This window comes from Carettochelys insculpta, chromosome 1 (assembly GCF_033958435.1).
Source record: "Carettochelys insculpta isolate YL-2023 chromosome 1, ASM3395843v1, whole genome shotgun sequence".
NCBI lineage: Eukaryota > Metazoa > Chordata > Testudines > Carettochelyidae > Carettochelys > Carettochelys insculpta.
In genome coordinates this window covers 255,900,889-255,915,170 of record NC_134137.1, presented here as the reverse complement: position 1 = coordinate 255,915,170, position 14,282 = coordinate 255,900,889, and the positions used below count along the sequence as shown (strand labels likewise).

Here is a 14,282-nt window from a genome sequence, read left to right as displayed (position 1 = left end):
TTCTTGTAAAACTTAGTAATTTTTGCATTTTAAATGCACTTTATTGAAATTTCATCCTGACTCTCCTCATCTTTTTTTCTAACTAAACAAGCCTGCGCAAGCTCCTCAATTTTTCTTCTTCTGTGCTCTTTTACCTTCTAAGCTGATCCCACTAACTTGTTGTAACACCGTCATACTTGAAAAGTTTTCTTCTCAGCAGTACGTGTGTGTGAGATTTTGTTTTAAACTAGATCTTGGATATGTAGCCCAAGCTGGATTTCCAAAGTAAAGATTACTTTTCTCCAAACAACAGCAGGCCAGCTCAGTTTGAGTTCTGGCCATACTTAGTGGGCCTATATGTTCCTCTCCCCATTGTTACTTGGTGTGCTCTCTCCCTTTTTCTGCTGCTCACTCAACTCGGAAGTTGTTGCTGCACCAAGATGCTTGGAGATCCTTTGTGATGAAAGAAATTGTACACATTGTTTGTTTGAGAATGTAGAAACTGTGACATATGCTTTGTTTTATGAAGAATATGGCACTTTAAAAGTTCACATGGAAAACTTTCCATTATTTAAAATTCAGTGCCTGAAATCTCATTACAGCAAATATTTGCTGCCCTACAGCAAGGACGAAAATAGATCATGTAGTTAAAGGTGACTTGTAATGGGAGAAGACCTCAATCTTGTCATCTCTTCATGCTTTTAGAGCTGAAAAGCTATCTATATATAAATAAAATGAAAAATCAGCTTAGTTTTCTTACATTACAAATATAGCTCCAGTCTTGGCTGGAAGATACTGAAGAATAAAATTCACTATGATACAGTAAATTCTTTCATATCCAGCAGCCCTGAGACTGGGAGGTTGCTGGATATTCAAATATTCTGGACATTATAGAGGTACACATAGCAATGCATAACACTGAAGAAAAACAAGATTAGATATTAAACAAATGTATGCAGAGTACTTTATTTACCAACAACAATGGTATTGTACATTGTAAACTTACACTGTATTTGCTGTATTTATTTGTATTTACTTTCATTATACTTATGGAAAATGTAACTAAAATTTACTTATGGGTAAAATCCTGGTTATTTGAGAGTTCTGGATGATAGAATGCTAGGTATGAAAGAGTTTACTGTAGTGACAGAAGTGTAGAAGTGGAGCTGAGCACCTGGAGCATTTGAAATATAGGGGGTAAGAAGAAAACTGGATAACATATCCCTTTTCTACCGTGCAGAGGGCCCACTGGTCCAAAGTTATGCTGCACCGTGCATGGTAGAATGGGGATAGGTGGGATGAAAATAAATACTGAGCTGGAACTGTGGGGGTGGCCAATGTGTCTCTCCTGACCGCCCTATCAAAACTGGTGTTCAGACCCCGGTGGGGGTTTTTTGTGGCTCTGCTCCTGTGTCTGGTGGCCCTGATATCTCCGATTATGGTGGCCCCTTCTCCTGTTTCCATCCCGTTGTTGTTGTGGGAACTGTCTGAACTGGGGCCTTGGGGTGAAGTGTCTCCTCTGGGTCGCCGGTGTATAGAAACCCAGTGAGCATAGGGTGGTCTATGAGTCTTTAATGCTTTGAAGCCTCTTATCGGTTTTCTCTGAAAATAGGGAGGGGAGTTGAAGGGGAGGTCCTGTATGGACTGCTGCACTTCCTGTGAGAGTCCCGAGACCTGAAGCCATGTCCCCTTCTCGTGGCTATACCCAAGGTGATGACCCTGGTGGCCACATCCGCTGCATCTAGCAGGACCTGTAGTTCTGCTCTAGATATGAGTCTCTGCTCCTCCACCAGGGCTTTAACATCCGACTTGGTCTCTGGCGGGAGCAGCTCAGTGAAACAGTCCATGGAGCTGGCTGTTTTATACGCATATCAGCTAACCATGGCTTGCTGGTTAGCAATTTTCAACTGGAGGCCACCTGTAGAATAAACTTTCTTACCATACAGGTCTAAGCGTTTGGCCTCCTTGTTTTTAGGGGAGGGCCCCTGGACCCCCTGTTTCTCCCTCTTGTTCACAGCATCCATGACCAGGGAATCGGGGGGGCGGGGTGGTTGAGCAGATGTTCATTGCCCTGGGCTGGGACGAAATACTAGCGCCCATTTTTTTTAGCCATGGGTAAGGCTGAGGCCGGGGCTTGCCACATTGTCTTCGCTGTGTTGGCAATTGTCTTTATAATAGGCAGTGCCACCCTGGCAGGTCTAGATGTTGAGAGACTATTTGTAACAGGGTCTATTTCATCCCTGACCTCTTCCACCTGCACCCCCAGACTCTGGGCCACCCTTCTCAATAACTGTTAGTATGCTCCTCCATCCTCCAGTACTGGGGATGCAGAGGATCCAGCCAACGCCTCATCTGGGGAGGACGAGGGCATCGTGCTCTCCAAGCCCCTCGCTGTGGGGAGTTTAGGCACCTCCATTTGAGTCCCTGGCAGCGTAGTTTGCGGTGCTGTGCTCAGTGCTTGGGGTGAAGGGCCCCCATTGGCCTATGGTAAGGTGCTGTGACAATGGGGCCACTTGGCACCTGGGATGGCATTTGTTCTGTCGGTCTAGCGCTCACTGCACCACAAGTCCCGGTGCCTGCAGGGGCAGTGACCACGTTTGTGTCAGTGCTGACTGCACTGGTGCCATCGTTGGTGCGGGTGCCGATGACTCCGCCTGGTCTCTGGGAAGGGCTCCCAATGAAGCGGTTGATGCCGATCTCGGTACCTGGGGAGTGTCGGGCACCCTAGCTGGGAGTCCCACAGCCTGCCCCATGCCTCATGGATCTGCCCACGGAGTCCAGAAAGGCCATTGTGGGGCATTGGGGGGGGGCATTTGCCACTCCCCCTCCGAGGGGCGTTGGGGCCAGTGTCAAGGCCTACTGCGTTGGGATGATCTTGTACTCCTGCTCCAAGCTGAGCTGGAGTAAAAAGAGTCCGACTCTGACATGGACTCTGACGCCGATAATCATGGTGGTGCGGAGAGTCCCGAGGCTCCTATTGGTTCCTGTGTGCCCTGCACCGTCTGCTGCGAAGCACCGAGGGAGGCAACCATTTGCGGGGGCCTCACCGGTGTCAGGAACCATGCCGGGATCCCTAGAGACAGTTCAGATACCTGTATTTGGGGTGATGAAGGCTCCCGGTGCAGAGTCTGCAGCAGCATTGTGATTTGCAGGAGGCCTTGCACTGCGCTAAAGGCCTCTGGTGTTGAGGGCAGTCAGGCAGAGCACGGGCTCGCGCTAGAGTCAATGCCCACACTTCATGATCCCGGTTACATTGTGATCTGGTGGACTCTCCTGAGGATTGCTGTCGCCTCTCCTCTCCTGGTATCGATCCTGGTCTTGTTTCCTCTTCTTGTGAGGCACTGGGGACTGGCTCTTATGGTGCTGGGAGGCACTAGGTGCCGAGTCCTGCTCTCGGCGCCGGGAGCTTTCATGGCACTGACGCTGCCAGGGTGCTCTGAGTTCCTGCCAGGGAAATGTTGGGGCGCAAGGCTGATTCCATTAATAGTACCTTCAGCCGTTGAGCTCTGTCTTTCAAGGTGCTAGGCTTGAAGGCCTTGCAAATAGAGCATGAGGTTGGAGGGGTGTGTGTATGGAGAGGTGCAGGGATTAGGAGTGAGGGTGTGGTGGGACACAGGACAGAAGGTTTGGTGTGCGGGGGTCGGGGTCAGAATCAGGGTAGGTGGCTGGAAGCTGTGGGAGATGGGGGGGGTCATTAAAGGCATCCGTTAGGGAGGGAAGGGGGGCTTCACCCTCCCCTTCCTACCAGTGCTGCTCGTCACTCTCAGGGAGGAAGAGGAAAGTGCTCAGTACGGGTCACTTATTCCTCTGCCTGTTCTCCTCCCCAGTCAGGCAGGAGAGGAATGCAGCACATGGAGTACTTTTGTTACTCTCTAATACATGGGTGTCCAACCTTTTGGCTTGCCTGGGCCCCACTGAGTGAAGAGGAATTGTCTTGGGCCGCATATAAAATATATAATATAGTTGATATATATAAGTCACATAATAATGTTAAAAGTTTACGATCTTGTGGGGCCGCATTACTAGCTGTCCAGGGCCGCGAATTGGACACGCCTGCTCTAATAGATGGAAGGGGAACAGCAAACATCATCTGTAGAAGGTGGGGCAGGGGGCCAGACATCCTCCCTTGCCCTTTCTTGAAGGCTCAGGAGAGGGAGGGGCTGGGGCAGTCCCAGATGAGGAGTGTGACATCCCCCCGCCAGCTCCTTTCAGCTACCTAGTACTTAGCCCTGCAGGAGAGCTCCAAAAGCCCATCTGCAAGCACACACAGTGCTACCTCCTGCAGCTGAACACCCCAGTTAGCTCTGACCAGAGCAGGGCTCTGCCTTACTTTCACCTGTGTGCATAAGGGTGGAGGGATAGCTCATTGGTTTGAGCGTTGACCTGTTAAACCCAGGGTTGTGAGTTCAATCCTTGAGGAGGCCACTTAGGGATTGGGGCAAATAGATGTCAGGTATGGTGGTTGGATGACCTCCCAAGGTCCCTTCCAGTTCTAGGAGATGTGTATCTCCAATTTTATTTTTAAAGTCTAATTTATGGGCCATACAAAAAGTTGTAGTCCATTTCAGTCTTTTTCTGGACATAGGAATTTAATAATCATACATTTCATTTAAATCTGAAATTTCACATTGGTGTAATTGTAGGGATCCTGATCAAAAGAGGGCTGTCTTCAGAGCTGGTTGGCTGCAGAGCGGCAGTGGCTGCCTGGGAACCCAGTTCTGAAGGCAGCACTGACGTCATCAGCGTGGAAGTAAAGGCAATACTGTGCCCATCGTTCAATAATCTTTCGACAAACCTCCCACCTTTCTTGTGTGTCAGGACTCCCAATTTGAGAAACGCTGACTCTCCTTTAAGAATTGCCTCTAATATGGGGGGTTAAAATACAGAAAAACCATGGACCACAACACATTTCACAGCTGTGAATTTGGTAGAATCCTGATAGCTGGTCTTATGATATGATTTGTTCCTTGCTTTATAATGATTTACTCTTATATCATATAATCAGAGGTTCAGTATCCAATTTTTGTAGGCAGTGTCTATGTAAGACGCCTATAAGCTGTGTGGCCAAATTGCTAGTGAGGTGCCATACAGGTGCTTAAGGCACTTGGGCAAAGAGGGGAGGTTGCCCTGCTTCCATCCTGGTGGCTGGGGAAGGGGTGGTCTCTACCAGGTGCTCCTCTTCCAGCTCAAAGGCAGCTGTGGCCCAGCCGCACATCTGGACACCCTCCTCCTTTCCCTGCTGTGGCCAGAGTGGCCTGGTCTCAGCACTCCCTGCCAGAGCAGCAAGGCCTGTGGCCGGGGTCGACTAGACCCTCTCTTGGTGCAACTGGAGAATTTCAGCTCTGGAGTGCTTGCCTCCTCACACCACTACACACTACCCTCATCCCCAGCCTCACCCCTGCACTGCCAAACAGAGCCCTTGTATGCTAACCCTCTGTTCTAGCTCTGAGCCCCCTCCTACAATCAATCTATTGGCCCCACCCCGCCACATGAATTTTATGTGCACCAATATGAATAGATCACCCCCATTAGTGAGCATACAAAATTCATTCTTTATTCATTGTGCTGTTTACTGTAAGGTGAGTGCTTGGGCAGACTCCCAGGAGAGGTTCAGTTGTCACCCAGCTGATTATCAGAGTGCCCACAGCCACCCACGAAGGGGCGAATGTTTGTTGGTGGTGCACATCCACACTTGCCTGGGTGCGCACAACAAAATTTGTTCTGCCCAGGGATGGAAAAAGTTAGAAGGAACAGTGCTTGGGGTGGGAGGGGGGAAGAATTTGAATGTGGGTGCCTCTGATTTAGTTTGCCTAATACTCTTCATTATAACCTTGTTTTTTTTATTTTGTTTTTTGTTTTGGTTTTTTTGCTCCCGTGCTGCATGTCCGCTGCTCAGGTTGAAGTTTTCCATGCTTGCTCGTGCTCTCTGCCTGTGGCTTAATTTTGTATGTTTCAGTATTAGTGAAAATGGCTTAACTACTTGTGGGGCTGAGGCAAGTGGTAAAAGCAGTTTTGTTGATGTATTGAGTTTTTTTGTGTGTGTGTGTGTGCAAGTAATATCCAGCTGTCAAAAGCTCTGTCACAACTTGCAGATCCTCAATAGAAATGGTTGGAAACTTGCTTAAATACCCAGGCATACCAGCTCCACTGAGTGTGCTCCCACCCCCAATGGACTGATTATGTAGCACAGAGCTAATGATTCGGATTGGGAGTGCAACAGCAGCAGTTAACCTGCTCCACTTTTGGCCAGTAGGAAGATGGTCTGGATAGAAGGCCAGGAGCTCATACAGTTTAGTCTGACTTATTCTGTGCCAAAAAACCAGCAGAAATGTAGCACTTAACTGGGGGCTGACAAGTAAATTTTGTCAACTTTTACAAATATAGCAACTGAAATATACCAGAAAATGATAGGAGCCAAGCTGGGAGTGGAGCTTTAGCCCAGGCCCAGTGTGAAATTTTAAAATGGGGATGCAGCACAATCAGCTGCTGGGTCTCAGGTTTATCCAACTCATTAGCTCACCACTGCGTATAGCCTTTCAGAATGAATGTGTTAAATCAGGGGCTGGCCACCTGCTGCTCCGGAGCCTTAGGCGGCTCTTCGAGGGGTCACTGAAGGCAGGGAGCCCAGAAGGAAAAGCTGGCTAGGCAGAGAGCTGCCTCAAGTGGGTGGAAGTCTAAGCCAGCATGAAAGCTGTGGGGAGGGGAGGCCAAGCCTGCCCCTGCTGGAGCTGCGCACCCATGCCAAGAAGGAGGCAATGGCAGTGGGGAGCAGTGTGGGGAGGCAGTGGCCATGGTAGAACTGTGTGCCGAGGTGAGTTAAGCCTGGGAGGGAGAGGGCTCAGAGGGGTTAATCCTGGGCTCGGAGGGGTTAAGCCTGAGATGGTGGCGGGGGGAAGGTTGGGGCTCAGAGGGGTTAATCCTGGTGATGGGGGTGGGTTTGCAGCATGGGGGGGATAAAGCCTGGGAATGAGGGAAAGATTTGGGGGCTGGTGGGGGGGTAAAGCCTGGGGATGGGAGTAACAATTTTCTAACTGGCACAAATCATTACTTGTGCACCGTTCTTAAAATAGGGGTGATAAAAAGCACGGTTTGACATTATTAAGGACTGTCTTATATTCACGTGCATTGTGGCTCTTGAGGTATTGATTTTGTAACTGAATCTGAAAAAATGGCTCTTCTCACTGTTTCGGCTGCAGACCCCTGTGTTAAATCTATGGTCATCATTATGCTGTTTGAACCATCTCTCTCTGAGACCAGATATAGAACCCAAGACTCTAGAGTCTTTGCCTTTGTTTAATAATTTTTTTGTGCCAGCCACTTTTGAACTGAGCTTCCCTCTCCTTCTCTGGTGCCACATCTGCACTAAGAAGCTTTGACAACAAAACATATTGACACCCAAAAGTATCCAGATGTTGACACTTGCTCCTGCTGTCTACAGATCATGCCCACATTGGGGGCACCATAATTGATAGTGTAAGCCATGCACTTGGGTATGTATACCACTGTACACTGTTGAGGGGAGGCAGAGAGGATTCCCACAGACTTCTCCTACATTGTCCTCAGCACCTGGGAGTGGCATCAGGAGTAGCTCTGTGAGTGCTCCATGCTGTGGAGTGTAAAAACCGCAAAACAGTCTGTCCCCCTCCACCTGCAACAGCAATCTGCCTCCCTACTGCTGTATTCAGGGCAGAACAGGAGCAATGCAATTATTTGCTCTTTTCCCCAAATGACACAGCACACTCAGCTGCCAGAATACTTCCTGGAGCTTTGAAAGGGTACAGGCCATGTCTAAAGGGCAGCAGAGATCAAAACAGCGATTGAGCAGGGCAGGCATTATGGGATACTGGTGGAAGCCAGTTCGGTTGATAAAACAAACAGCAGCATCTATTCTATATTGGCTTTTTATCAGCCATACGGGAAAGGGAAAAGAAAAAAGTCTCTTGCAAGGGGAAAGTTTGTTGTCGCCAAAACTGAACGTTTTTCCTGACAAAAGTCGCGTTGCGTTGTGTATGCTCTCACACTTTTGGCAACAAAACTTGATAGTCTAGAAAAGGCCTTAAGGACTAACACCCTACTCTGTCTGTTACTCTTTTATTAGCGCTAGTGAAGTGTTAGAGCTATGTTACAGATCTAAGTGGCCAAGTTTCCATTTGCTGCTGAAGACCTTGATGGGTGTCACTATGGTAGTATGTGGTGGAATCTGTGTTTTTTTTTCCCTTTGGTTTTTGAAGAGCCTTGGACACTGCATGCATGCAGTGCATCAAAAACACTTAATGCAAAATCAAATATTTAGAAGTTAAGAAATACCCACATCAAGATTTTCCATGTCTTTTTTGTGTTATGATCTTGAGTTACATGTGGCCGCCTTGTAGCATTTTCTCACTTGACTGTTTTACTTTGAAACCTTTAACATTCTTTTAGCATAGGTGTTTTTGTGCAGTGGGTTGGTGTTTATTTAAGTAACATGAAAAAAAATTGAGACAGGCTTAAATTTGGAAGAAAAGTGACAAAACACTAACTTAAGATATTGTCTGTTAAATACTACAAATACTTTTGAGGAAAGCTAATATAAAAAAGTAGACCTTTAACTTTCAGTAGATTGTTAGATTAAGAGCAAAGACTATTTGCAAATGGTGTTACATTCATTATACTGAGTTTGAGTATTTTTCAATTTAATGAATATCTGTATTATCTCGATGCTGCAAATGAGTTCCTTGTCACATTAGCTGAACAAACACATTGTTAGAGAGTGTCCCTACCCTAGAGAGCTTACAATCTAAATGGAGAAAGAAGATAGATAGGCAAATGCTGGGGGGTGAAACAGGCACTGAAAGGTGCTTAGTGTTGTTGTTCTCTCAGTAATATCTTAGGCTCTTGACACACTCCTAAATGATACAAGAATGCTGATATGTTTATCTTTGAATACTTAATTTGTAAGAGGGAAACTGTCATCTTAAAACAGCGAGAAGCATTTTATATTGTATACACATTTAAGTACCAGTAAACATGAGAGATTTGCAATTATTAAATAAATTAACAAATATGAGTGATACCTTTATTCTGGAGGTAACCCGTATCCATTTGGATTTGATTCTGGTGAAATATTTGAGAACTCTTGTATATAACAGCAACTTTGAGTAATTACATCATGTAGGAGAGTATATAAAGTCATTTGAAGGAGCAAGTTGTTTGTTTGGCTCAGAGTTCATTACTTTAGTAACAGAAGATAAAACCGTTTTAGGAACTTAAATGTTGAAGTAGAAAGAGAAGCTTCTTCGTGGATAGCCCAAGGGTCCTGGGGATTGATAGCGTAATAGAAGAAAATACAGTACATCAAATTCCAAATAATACATTGTAGATGGATTTTCATTAATTATTAAAGACTAAGCAAAGAAGTTGTTAGTGATGAATGTGACTACAGAAAACTCCTAACCTAAAATTTGTTAGTTTCCAACCAAAAATCCTGACAGGACTTTTTCTGGGCTATGTTATGTATAGATGTGTTCTTGTAAAATTATGAGTCCTTTATCAAACGATAGTAGATTTAAATGTTTTTTGAAAGAAAAACAAATTTAGTTTAACTATAAAATATCAACTGTGTCAATATTTTATTACCTGCAGAAATAAACATTAGAGGATATAAGTTTTTTGGTTTTTAAAAGGGTAAAATGTATTGAACTACACTGCATCTGAATTTGGTCCAGTCAGGTCTATAGTAAAAGGATCCTTTAGATACCTATAAAGGATTTTTTTAGTGCAAGCTCCTGAATGTGGTTTCTTCTCTTCCTATGTCTGAGGGAGAATTAAAGGGGTGAATCCACAAGCGCTCTCATTTGTTTTTCATCAGTGATATTTTTAAACCATGATTCTTTCCTTATTTTTTAAAACTTTCTTTAATTTTTGGCCAACCTTTTTCATGTGTGTTCTTCATTTTGTATTTAATGTGTGGCCATGCTCATCTAGAATACTTAACAAAGCTGTAAACTTGATATTGTTTTGTTTCTCTCCTTACTGAACATTGGTGGAGAGTGGCAACTAGGACTATGTAACAATATGATTGTGATTAATCTGGGTTTGTGCCAACTGTTTTTGTTGGAAATCTTCATAGTATACTTTCTGTCTTGAATAATCTCATGTTCAGCCAAAATTCTAGTTACTTGTATGTTTTTTTTACTGTAAAATAGCACAGTTTGCCAAATGAATTGCAAGCAAAGGTGAATCTGGCCAGTATCTTTTGCCAGCTCTTTGATCTTTGCTTGTTGATGAAGAAATTTTCCCTTCAAACTGGTAGTGACTTTGTGCTACTGGGTACATCTGTTGCTCTGCTTTTGTTTTCTGTTGTGACAGTCTCAAATATAAATACACGGATAATTTTCTCACAGTTCCAGTTGATGCTTTTTAGATTTAGATTAGTCTTGATGGGTTGAACAGCTGTCAGATTCTCAGGCCTTTGATTGAGCTTGGTAATCTTTGGCTCTTTAAATTTTGATGACAGCCCTTTGGTTGCATTTCTAAATAATGAATTAGTCACATCATCAAGTTAAACATCACGAGTGTCACAAATATAAACAATAAATAATCAAATACACAGTATGATGATTAACACTCCTGTTAGGCACAGTAAACCACTGTTTTTGGTTGGTGTTGCCTGATGTAAACCTAACAAATATAGTAAGTTGAAAATAAAGTTTGGAATTATCTAAAAACAAACAATGCTTAACTCATTTGGTTCTGTCTGCATTGTTTGAAACCATTCGTCTGCTGCTTTTCTGAGATGCTTTGCTAAAATCAAGTCCTTCATAAAAGGAACCAGATGAGTTCTGTTGAAAAGGAGTTATTCCGTAGTGATTTCTCACAACAATATTTTTATAAGCAATAGTGAAGCATACGTAATTGTATTACATTTTCTCTTCATGAAATATGGATTAGATTTTTTTTTCCACCACTTGGGGGAGCAGAAGCTTTTGATGAAATAACCGGTACACTTTTGTCTTCTCTCTCTCAGTTGTCCTTCGTGCTGTGCAGCATGAGATTGTAGAGGCTTTGCTGTCTGCATCTGCTTGAAAACCTATTTTGTGGTAAAATAAAATACTTAATTGATTTTCAAAGGTTCATGATTGCCTCTTGAAAAGACAGCCACAGTCCATATTTCTGATTGGGTTAAAAGTCATGTAGGAGACTTCAGAAAAGGAAGGGAAGAAAATAGCTCATATGTTTTGTATTAGTCTGAACAGTAGATCATGGCTTTTGGAATCTTAAATAGGAACTTTAAACAAAACAAAACTCCTGTTTTCTCCTCAGCTGTAGTTGATGGCAAGCTATCTTTCTGTGACTGCAGAGTTAGATTTACTCTGTGCTGAGCAGGCCTGCAATTTCTCTTTGTCTTGTGTTGAAAGTAAGTGTAATGGGTTACATTAAAAAAAAAAAATGACCAGGTAGTAGCTTCTTGAGCATCAGAGATTTGAAAATCCCCTCCTGGTGACATTCTTTCCTGGTATTTAACTTCAACTTAAAAATGGTTTATACGTTCACGTGAGGATGAAGGGAGGACCCAGTTTCATTCTCTTTCTCAGCTGACATTTTCCCTTCCATTTCACTAACCTTTCTGCTTTTGCCTCTATGTACTTTGCTATGCAAATAATATAATACAGTAAATTACCAGCTCTGGAAACAGTTGTTCTGCATTTATTCATCGAAGTGGCATTCTGGTATGTTCAGTGTAAGCTGCTACGTTCTGGTCTCATCGTGGGGTTGGAGGTCTCTGTGCCCATTCAGTGCTTTCCATTGATGCTGAGATTGTCACAAGGATGGCAAGGCAGGTTGTTTGTTTGGATCTTCACCTTATGTGCTGCCTTAGTGCAGGACACCAGCAGAGATTAGTCATCTATTTTAGAATAGTCCACAGTTCTGCTCACTTATCTTCAAAATTCTTGCAATTAGTTTGGTCACAACATAGTTTCTTTAAGCACTTTGACAATCTATGTTAACTTGACATTTTTCGGTAGAGCGGGTGGTGTATACCCTAGTGAGGTGGATTGTTTTTTGTTTCTCTGCCCAGTGAAAGGACTATGAATTTTTCTGGGTAGAATTTTTTTTAAAATAACTTCAGCTTTTACACTTGAATTCTTACCAGAAGCTTTGTGACAGTTTGTCTATCTTCTGCAACAGGACATTGTGGTATCTGCATCTTCCCAGACCAGTAAGTCCACAGGCCAGGCCAAGCACATACTCAGAACAAATTACAGCAGTTTCCTCAAGTGCAAGTCAGAAATCCAAGGCTTCATCTACACTGGCCAGTTCCATAGTTTTTGAATGTTTCTTAACAAACGACATAATTACATTAACTACAGTTTAACAGTCTGTAGTGAAAAACACTTGTGTTTAACATTATGGTAGCTGATTGTGGGATATCTCTACCTAACCAGGTACTTTTTAGAGTATGTGTACATTTCAAATGCTACAGTTTGTGATACTTTAGTGTAGATACTACCTATGCTGATGGGAGGGATTCTCACATTGGCATAGGCAATCTACCCCCTTGCCGTGTCTACGCTTGGCCAAAACTTCAGAAGGGCCATGCTAATTGCTAAATCAGAGAATACTAAAGAGGCGATGAAATGCATATTCAGTGCCCCATTAGCATGCTGCCAGCTGCAGCATTTTTGAAGTGCCGTGTCTGGCAGCATGTTCATGAGGCTCTGAATATTCATTTGAGCTCTTCATTAGTATTCTCCAATTAGGCCATTAGCATGGCCCTTTTGAAATTTTGGTCAAGTGTAGACATGGCCCCAGAAATAGGGTAGGCAGGTTGATTAAAGATTTCTTCCTTCATGCTACGGCTGTCTAGTGAAAAGTACATAGCTCAAAGGTGTGCATTTTTCACATCACAGAGCCGTATAGGTAAGCAGACTTAATTTTCTTGGGTAGACCAGGCTTCAGAATATACTTCTGTATTTTGTCTCAAGTTTTTTCTTTTTTTTTTTTTTTTTTTCCCCTAATATGGACTTTGCATTTGGGAGTATTCATTGTCCAAAGAGCTCATCAGTTTGGGTAAGCTTCAGATACTGGTGCAAAGACAACAGCATAATTCTTTCTTTACATGCCAATCCTGGTGTTTCTTTAAGACAGTCTGACCAGTGGAGGAACCATAACTATGCCATTTTCAGCATACTGGGAATGACAGTGACAAAATCTAACAGAATTCAAAACAAAAAGCAGTCGATTACTGTTTTTGGTTCTCTGTGCCTTAAATATTGAGTCTATTCTGGTATGGCTATGGTCTGAAGAAGCGGGTCTGTCCCACGAAAGCTCATGTAATAAATTATTTTGCTAGTCTTTAAAGTGCTACTCAACTGCTTTTTGTTTTGATAGTATATAGACTAGTATGGCTCCCTCTCTGTTACTATTTAACAGAATTCAGTTATAGATTTTTCAGAGGGTCATACAATTAGCTTGTTTCCTCATATTACCCATAAGTACATAGGATGCCCACCCCATTGAGTAACTTCAATATTAAAGGTTGTTATCATGTGTCCATTAAAACCAGATTTCAAAGTAGTGACCTAATGGCTCTAGTGTCTGCTTACAAAATCTTAAAATCCATGGCTATTTTGGCACATGCATTGTATTTTTCATAGACATAGAGTGAGGTTTTCAAATGACCTAAATTTTATTCCTGAAGCAGAAGTCCTAAAACTTAAGGTAGCACTCATTCTTGTGCCTTACTTGATTCTGCCTTGCCAAAAAGACAGTCTGATACACTGTGGACACGTCTAGGTAGAGCAAGCACACAGGTTTCATAGGTCACTTTTTATTTTTATACTCTTCAGTAGTTAAAAGGCATTAAGATGGCTAACTTTGTCCATCAGAAGTGTAAACAACCAAAGGGTTATAAGGCTACTGAAGAGTCTTCTCTTCTTCGCAGAATGCTACATAATAGATGTAAATGTTAATTTATTTGGGAGGTAGCAAATTGGGTCCTCTATGTCAGTAGCTCATGGATTCAAAACGTCACACTTTTCTACAGTTGCTCATTGCTCTTTTGTGCTGAAGGGTTTTATTCCCACCCTGATACTGATAGAATTCCCTTGTCAGAGGGGTATACATATGCTTGACTGAAAAAAAGAATAATTATTTTTTATGTGGAAATGCCTTCTTTATACTATTGCACTTTTGAAGCAACAGAGCAAGATCTTCAAAATCTATTGGAAAAACAAGGAATTGATAGCTTTAAGGCAGTGTTTCCCGAAGTGTGATATGTGTACCACTGGTGTCACACAAAAAGATTTCAAGAGGTACATGGT

General features: G+C 43.3%; 1 protein-coding gene across 13 annotated transcripts in view; it reads left to right on the top strand.

The window, feature by feature from the left end:
* Window positions 1-14,282, top strand: part of PLEKHA5 (pleckstrin homology domain containing A5) — a 313,047-nt gene that overhangs the window by 114,480 nt on the left and 184,285 nt on the right. The gene's annotated exons all lie outside the window — the stretch shown is intronic.